Source organism: Henckelia pumila, chromosome 2, assembly GCF_033568475.1.
Source record: "Henckelia pumila isolate YLH828 chromosome 2, ASM3356847v2, whole genome shotgun sequence".
Lineage (NCBI taxonomy): Eukaryota > Viridiplantae > Streptophyta > Magnoliopsida > Lamiales > Gesneriaceae > Henckelia > Henckelia pumila.
This window is the reverse complement of record NC_133121.1, coordinates 144,585,338-144,593,564: the sequence shown is the minus strand read 5'-3', so window position 1 is coordinate 144,593,564 and position 8,227 is coordinate 144,585,338.

Genomic DNA, 8,227 nt, shown 5'->3' with positions numbered 1-8,227 from the left:
AAGAAGGATATGGAGCTCTGCACTCCGAAGGATGAATTGTCTAGAGCAAACCAAACCTTGACAAAATTCAACTCTAGTTCGAACAAACTATCTGAGCTGTTGATGACCGGGAAAGCTGATAAATATGGGCTGGGTTTCAATGGAAGCACAGTTGAAATTGGTGAATCTTCGCACACTGATTCAAAACCCACGATATTTGTAAAGGAAATTAAGGGTCCATTATCTCCCTCAGTAGGACCCACTGCTAAAACTCCACAAAAACAGGTACGTATTCAAAAACTGAAAGGTCATAAGCCTATTTTTATATGTCATTATTGTCATAAACCAGGACATATAAGGCCATACTGCTTCAAACTGAAGAAGGATTACATGAGGTGGACTGACAGGTCAATGTTGCATGAAAATGTTGGTAACAATACCACCCACAACACTACTAGGAAACATGCTTCTGTCAAAAGGGTCAAGAGGGTCTGGGTGCCTAAGGTGAAATCTAGTTGTTTGGTCATTTATACTTCATTGAAAACTGACTCTACAGGTACCTGGTACTTTGATAGTGGCAGTTCATGCCACATGACCGGATCAAGGGAATATCTCACTAATTATGTAAGTCAAAAACATGGTTGTGTAACCTATGGAGGAGGAGCCAAGGGAAGAATCGTCGGTAAAGTAACATTGAAAGTCAAAGGATTACCAGAACTTCACAATGTGCTTCATGTTTATGGATCGAATGTCAATCTAATTAGCATTAGCCAATTATGTGATGATAACTTATTTGTCAAGTTTGATAAGGACTCTTGCAAAGTGTTTAACAATGCAAATGTGTGTGTTATGATAGGAGCCCGATCTTCAGACAACTTCTACCATTTGGGAGAAAATGTTAGCTGCAGAACCTCTAAGGTGAGTAAGCTGGACATATGGCACCAGAAGCTTGGTCATGAAAATTTCAAAACTCTAAAGAACTTGAGTAAGTATGAAGCTGTTAGAGATATGCATAATCTTGCTTCTGGAATCCCGTTTGTATGTGGTTCATGCCAAAAGGGAAAACAGACACGTGTTGTGCACCCAATGTTGCAACATCATGGGAAAACACGGTGTTTAGAGCTTCTACATATGGATCTTATGGGTCCAAGGGAAGTTGAAAGTCTAGGTGGTAAGTGCCACTCATTTGTAATTGTGGATGATTTCTCACGATTTGCTTGTGTAACACCCCAAAATTAGCTTCATCGAGATTATAGAAGATTAATATTGATAATCAGATGTTTTGAAATTCGAGGGTTGAATTGATATTTGATCAAGGATCGAATTGCAATTTTTGAAGAATTCAAGAATCAAAGTGCAAATTTGAGAAATTGACTAAGTCTTTGATATTTAAAGGCATGATTAGGCATGTTGAGTCATTATTTCTTCTTCTCATTCTCCTTCTTCACGCCAACCTCCATTAAAGCGCCCATTTCAAGATTTTCTTCTTCCAATTTTGCACGATCCGTCCGATAGAAATCCAATCTGAAGGTATATTCGCGATCACGGCTTCGAAGGCTCCGTTCTACTGTAAGTTTTTCTTCGATCAGCTATACTTCAATTTTTGGAAGTCGTTGGAATTCGATTATTTTTGGATATGTTTTTCTTGAGCTAGATTAGATCGTTTATTCGAATTCGGATCAGAAAAAGAAAGTCGTTCGGATTTGTTATGAATTTTTTAAGTTTATTCAAAAATGGGGTTTAAGATGTTGTAGGATTTTGAATTGTTTTGATGGATTATTGGTGTTAGAAGTTGAATAGGATCGATATATTGTTGTTTGTGGTTTTTCGGTTAGCCGTTTTATAGTCGTTATGCCGCCGGTTTGAGATTTCAGAATTTATGAGTTTGATTGAGTTTTTGTGAACTGGATTGTTTGATATTGAGATCTTTTGTATATCTGTACAGATTTGGTTGAATATTGTTGAGTTCAGAGTTCGTAGAATCCGAATCGTCGAAGAAGTGATCGAGAATCGGTAACAAGTTTACCTTCGTTGAATTACGATTGAATGGATTTTGATTGGAAATCTTGTTGTTGTAGATTGTCCAGATTGGAAGCAATATCGAATCGAAGAAAATGTATAAGATGACATAGATTGCTAGGGGATTTAATACTCGAGACTGAAAATTCTTGAGTTTCCCTAAAAATCACATATTTGTTTATTTATGCGTTCTTGATTTAGAACTGGAGTTGTTAAATGAAATTTTAGCTAATGCCTATGTGATTCATATTGCATCTATCATGATGTCAAGGTCGGTTACGAACTTTGATATCGAGTCGGATACGAACTATAGGAAGTGGATATATCCACACCAAGATCGGTTACGAATCTTGATGTCGGATCGGATACGAATCTCGATGACTGAATCAGTTACGAAACATGCATTACATTTACTGTATAACTTGAGTTGATATATCTTGATTTGATATATGATCTTTATTGCATGTTTATGTTTCTTTTACTGGGAATATTATTCTCATCGGATTTATCCGGCTATTGTCTTGTTTTGTATGTGTGCTTGGCGACAGGTGGGGCAGGTTCGAGTCAGAGGCAGCATGACTAGTAGGGATGGCAATGGGTCGGGTCTAAACCCTACCCCGCATCGAACCCGGCCCAGCGGGGCTGGTCTAGACCCAGCCAAGCGGATCCATATGCGGGTCCGGGGTGGGTCCCGGGTTTGGCCGGACCCGCCCTGAAACATCCTAGAACTTCTACTGAAATTTTTTTTTTAACTCTCTAACTATAATTTAATGATATAAAAATATATATGCCCATACATATATATATCATACTTAAAAATAAATTTTCTTAATTTAATATACATAGACAAAATAAGTACAATAGAAGTACACGCATGCAATTTAATACTTAAAATTAATTACTAGATAATAATTTATAAAAAAAATTCCATAATAAAATTCCTAAATAATAATTATACACAAAATCCATGCAAACTTAGAAAATAATTAATTAAATCTAAAATCCAAGCATACTCTCAAAAATCTAAAATAATGAAACGTGTACGGAAATACGTCTTTTAAATCTCAACATAAATATCATAATTGAGCGATGGTCACGGGTTCTAGCCGTCTGGGAACTCATACGACCTCACCGCCAGTCGGAAACACATTATCCTCACTAACATTCTGCTCACCAGCACCATTTAAATTTAGTGAGCCTAGAAGCTCAGCACGTTCTATCCTTACATAACAAAATGAAACCACACACAAGCACACATCATATAAAATACGTGAATATAACTATACGTGCATGATCTTAAAATTATATGCATATAAACATGAAATAAATAATTATACTGCTTTATCATCATGCTAAACATATATCATCATACTTAATAAATCTCATAAAATAACTTATCATGATTTCTTAGTTTCTTTAACAGGTCGTATCCATGTCGGTGGTCTCATACTAAGCGATTGATCAATCTTAAACCAATGTACATAGCGGTGGGGTTTCCACCTCTGTGCTGCCACTTCACCAGCCCTCTCAGCTGGATCCATAAGCTCATCATACATAAACATCATTAGGAAGGTCACCGGGCCCAGGTATCCCGGCCTCCAACCACATCACTTTCCACCTTCACTTCAACTTCCATAAAAAAATTTATTTTTCTTAACACGAATTTAAAATTATCATAAAAATTTTTACATGATGCATGAACTTGAAAATTCTCACTTATTTCTTTATTTTCATGAAAATTCGTCCGTAAATATATATTTAATTTATTTTCTTAAAAATCATACTTATATATCTAATAAAAATGCATGCATGAATTAAATATATATTTACGAACATTTATTTTTCCAAGGACTTGTTCGAGCTGCTGACCACTTGACTTAAACCCAAAAATTTTTAGACTGGCCCAATAAGCTTTAAGCCCAACATGACCTGACCCATTAATTCTCATGGACCCCCAGGTCCATGGCAAACTAATGGGCTCATTTAAAATATTAATTAATCCCATTAAACTATTTAACTTAAAATTAATCCAATAAATTATTAACTAGTTCATTATTCTAGGGATTAGACCGTTAAAATTACTAAACCCGACACAACTTGCCCAATAATTCTCATGGATCACGCGGCCCATGACAAATTATTGGACTCACTTCATTAATTATTTAAACCCATACTTAATATTAAATTAGTCTAATTAATTAACTAAGTCAAGCCCAAACCCATTAATTATTAACTTAATATCTTATTTAATTTAAAATAAAAATACTCTAGCCCAACTAATATAACCCGGACCCGGACCAAACTAACTTGGCCCATTATATTTTAGACCCGATCCGGACCCGAAAAGTCGAGCCCATCCTGCCAAAACACCAGACACAACCCTAGCTTACCTCTCCCTAAGCCCAACTCGAGGCAGCCCTGAGCGGCTTCAGAAAATCTGATCGTTCCGCCTGTTCAGGCCACCTTTGGCCATGAAACCACCTCCCATACTTAGTCAACACCAAGAGGTTCTAACCCAATAAATTTGACCTTAAACCAAGCTCTGTAGAAGGAGAACAAACCAAAACAACAGAGCCCCTCTGCTGCTGTATGTGCAGAACGCGACCGCCGAATTCCGGCCGTTTGGACGCCAATCTCCGGCCACCACCGGCCTGAGAACCACCTGGAAAACCTTGCCAAAGGTCTTGGGGTTATAATTCAACTGGAACCAACCTAAAACTCGTCCTATGGGCCAAGAACGAACCCTCGCACGCAAACCGCTCAGTTTGCGTCTAAACCCGCGTCCAGCATGAACCTAGCCCAAACCAATGAGTAAAGCCACTGAACCATCATCCAACCACGACCCTAGGGACCCTATATCAACCCTCAACCCGTTGGTCAGAAAGCTAGAACAATCCATGACAGAAAAACATGAGAAAATTGACTCATAACCCTTAAAAACATAGGTTCTATGCATGCTCTAGAATGTTCTTCATTAAAACCACAAACCTCATGCAAGATCATAATTTTCATGCTAAAATCAGAATAATATGACTTAAATGGTGTTCAAGAAGGGATTCAAACGTGCCTTGATGAATATTTGCAAGAAACGACGTCTAAATCGCGCGTACGGCTTTCCGGGACGAACGGATCTTCAAACTAATTTAAAAACCTTGAAGAATCGGCTATGGTGGCTAGTGATTCTGCTGTAAAAAAACATGGGAGAGGAGAAGGAAGAAGGTGGAGGCGGCTAGGTAGAGAGAAACGTGAATAGGGTAGGGTTTTAGGAGATAATTTAGCATAATTTAACTAATAATTAATTAGGATAGATATATACTCTGAACATATAGAATTTTAAAAATCTTAAATACAATATAAATCTGATATTTAATCTTAAATCCCGAAATTATAATTAATGGAATTTTTAAAGCTTAATAAAAGTCATTAAAATGACTTATTTTAGGTAAAAACGGACATATAAATATACATATATATAAATACCATAATTTTCTTCAAATTATACCTTAAAATAATATTTTAAGACTCCTAAAAATCTCATAAAATATTTTGGGTGAAAACAAACATCTCGTCCGTCCACGGTCCCGCCTACGCGATCATAAAACAAACTTTCTCAAATAAATTCATAAATCACATCATACAGATTTAAATGATGGAAAAAATATTTAAAACATACAAATAAATCGCATAATTCACATAATAACTCATAAAACAATTTAACACATTTTTACTTTATATTAAAATCATTAAATCTCCTAGTTATGCATGCGGATTTATATGGCGAATTTCTGGGCGTTACAATTCTCCCCCCTTAAATGGAATTTCATCCTCGAAATTTGATTCGTCTAATAACACATGACTAAAATTTTTCAGAACAAATTTTGAAACTTAAATCCCAAAAACATAACTTAATTCACATATCTAAAATTTAACTTAAATCTCAAAAAAAAAATTAAAAAAAATCCTAACTTGTCAAAAATAAATCTAAAAATCATAACTTAATCTACAAATCTAAATTTCAAACTTACGTCTCATAAATTTATCAAACTTAGTTGTCTAAACATATATCATTCTAGTCATCCTCGTGTGTAACACGTCTAAGAAGCATACTGTAATTTCCATAAATTATCCACGTAACCGCATTGCATAACTAAGTGTTTTTTTTTAAAACTTTAAGACTGTCATAACTTAAAATTCTCATTTTCATAAATCATTAAAACAAAAATCATGTGTCCCATAAAACATTATTTGAAACATTTAAAACTTACAGACTGGCAGTGCGGCTTCTGAGCTCCGAGTAGCAGGCTAGTCACCCTCCAAGGACCATAGCTCTGATACCAAATGAAACATCCTAGAACTTCTATTGAAATTTTTTTTAAAAAAAAAACTCTCTGATAATAAAATAATGAATATAAATATATATAAATACCATAATTTTCTTCAAATTATACCGTAAAATAATATTTTAAGACTCCTAAAAATCTCATAAAATATTTTGGGTGAAAACAAACATCTCGTCCGTTCACGGTCCCGCCTACGCAATCATAAAACAAACTTTCTCAAATAAATTCATAAATCACATCATACATATTTAAATGCCGGAAAAAATATTTAAAACATACAAATAAATCACATAATTCACATAATAACTCATAAAACAATTTAACACATTTTTACTTTATATTAAAATCATTAAATCTCCTAGTTATGCATGCGGATTTACATGGCGAATTTCTGGGCGTTACACGCCCTGCCAAAAATATATATTAATATATAAATATAAAATATATATGTATATATATATTAATAATATATAATTATATTTTTATATTAAATAATCAATACTTTATTCATAATTTGAGTTTATAATATTTTTGGGTTGAAATAATTTTAATATATCATGATATTTTTAATATAAAAATATATTATTATAAAATTTCTTTAGTTTTTAATTATTAATTAAATAAAAAATAATACATTTTAACTTGTGAAAATATTTTTTGTCCTAAATATTGTTAATATAAATTTGAAAAATAAATTTAACGATTTTTTTATTAATTTTTTAACTTATTTAAATTTTTTATTTAATAAATTTTAAATTATATAAAATTTGGTGGGTCCAATGGGTCTAACCCGGATTGGACCCGCCGGGTTCATGGGGCGGGGTGGGGCGGGTCCAAAGGGAGGCGGGGCGGGTCTCGGGTTTGCCCAAACCCGACCCGCTGTCATTCCTAATGATTAGACTGGGATTGTGATTATAGAAGTGAGGACTTGGTTTTAAAGTCGATTTAATTATTCAAACTCTTTTGAGTATGTTATGTATATTTTGAGATTGAACTAGTTTGTATTGAGGCATGTTCTACTTTCCGAATTGTTGATCAACTATAGAACTTTTTGTACTATTTTTAAACGAGTTGTTTGAATGTATATACATGTTGAAATGAGGATTTTAGAGTTGGATTTGTTTTGCATGTTCTGCTGCCTGTGTTTTATGTTTCAGAAAATTTGCAGGGCACGGACCCCGTGCCACCTCCGGGTCCAGGTCCGTGCATACTCTGTCCAAGGCAGTTAGTTGATGATTTTGAAAGGCTTGGCACGAACCAGTGCACAGAGGGTGCACGGGGTCCGTGCATAAAACAGAGACTTGGGTTTTTAGTGCATTAATTTCGCACGGACCCATGCACGGATGGTGCACGGTGGGTCCGTGTATTTTGTAGTCCCCGAACCCTTGGCTATAGGTTAATGCACGGACCCGGGCATGGAGGGTGCACGGAGACCGTGCATGACTTTTAAAAAAAATTCTTTAACTTTTTGTCCGGACTCTTTGTCGATTATTGAATGATTTATTTTGATTAGATGATTAGAATCAAGGGCCTCACAGCTTGGATAAGATTTATTTGAGAAAAATCTGACACATTTGATTCATTTAAAAAATGGCTCACAAAAGTAACAAATTTGCATAATTTTACAGTAAGTCGAATCAGAACAGATCATGGTAAAGAATTTGAGAATTCAATGTTTGCAAATTTTTGTGACAGGAAGGGAATCTCTCAAGAATTTTGTGCACCAAAGACTCCTCAACAAAATGGGATTGTCGAAAGGAAGAATAGAACCTTGCAGGAAATGGCTCGAGTAATGTTGAGTTCGAAGAACATGGCCAAACGATTCTGGGCTGAAGCTCTTAACACAGCCTTCCATATATCAAATAGGGTTTATTTTAAAAATGGCTTAA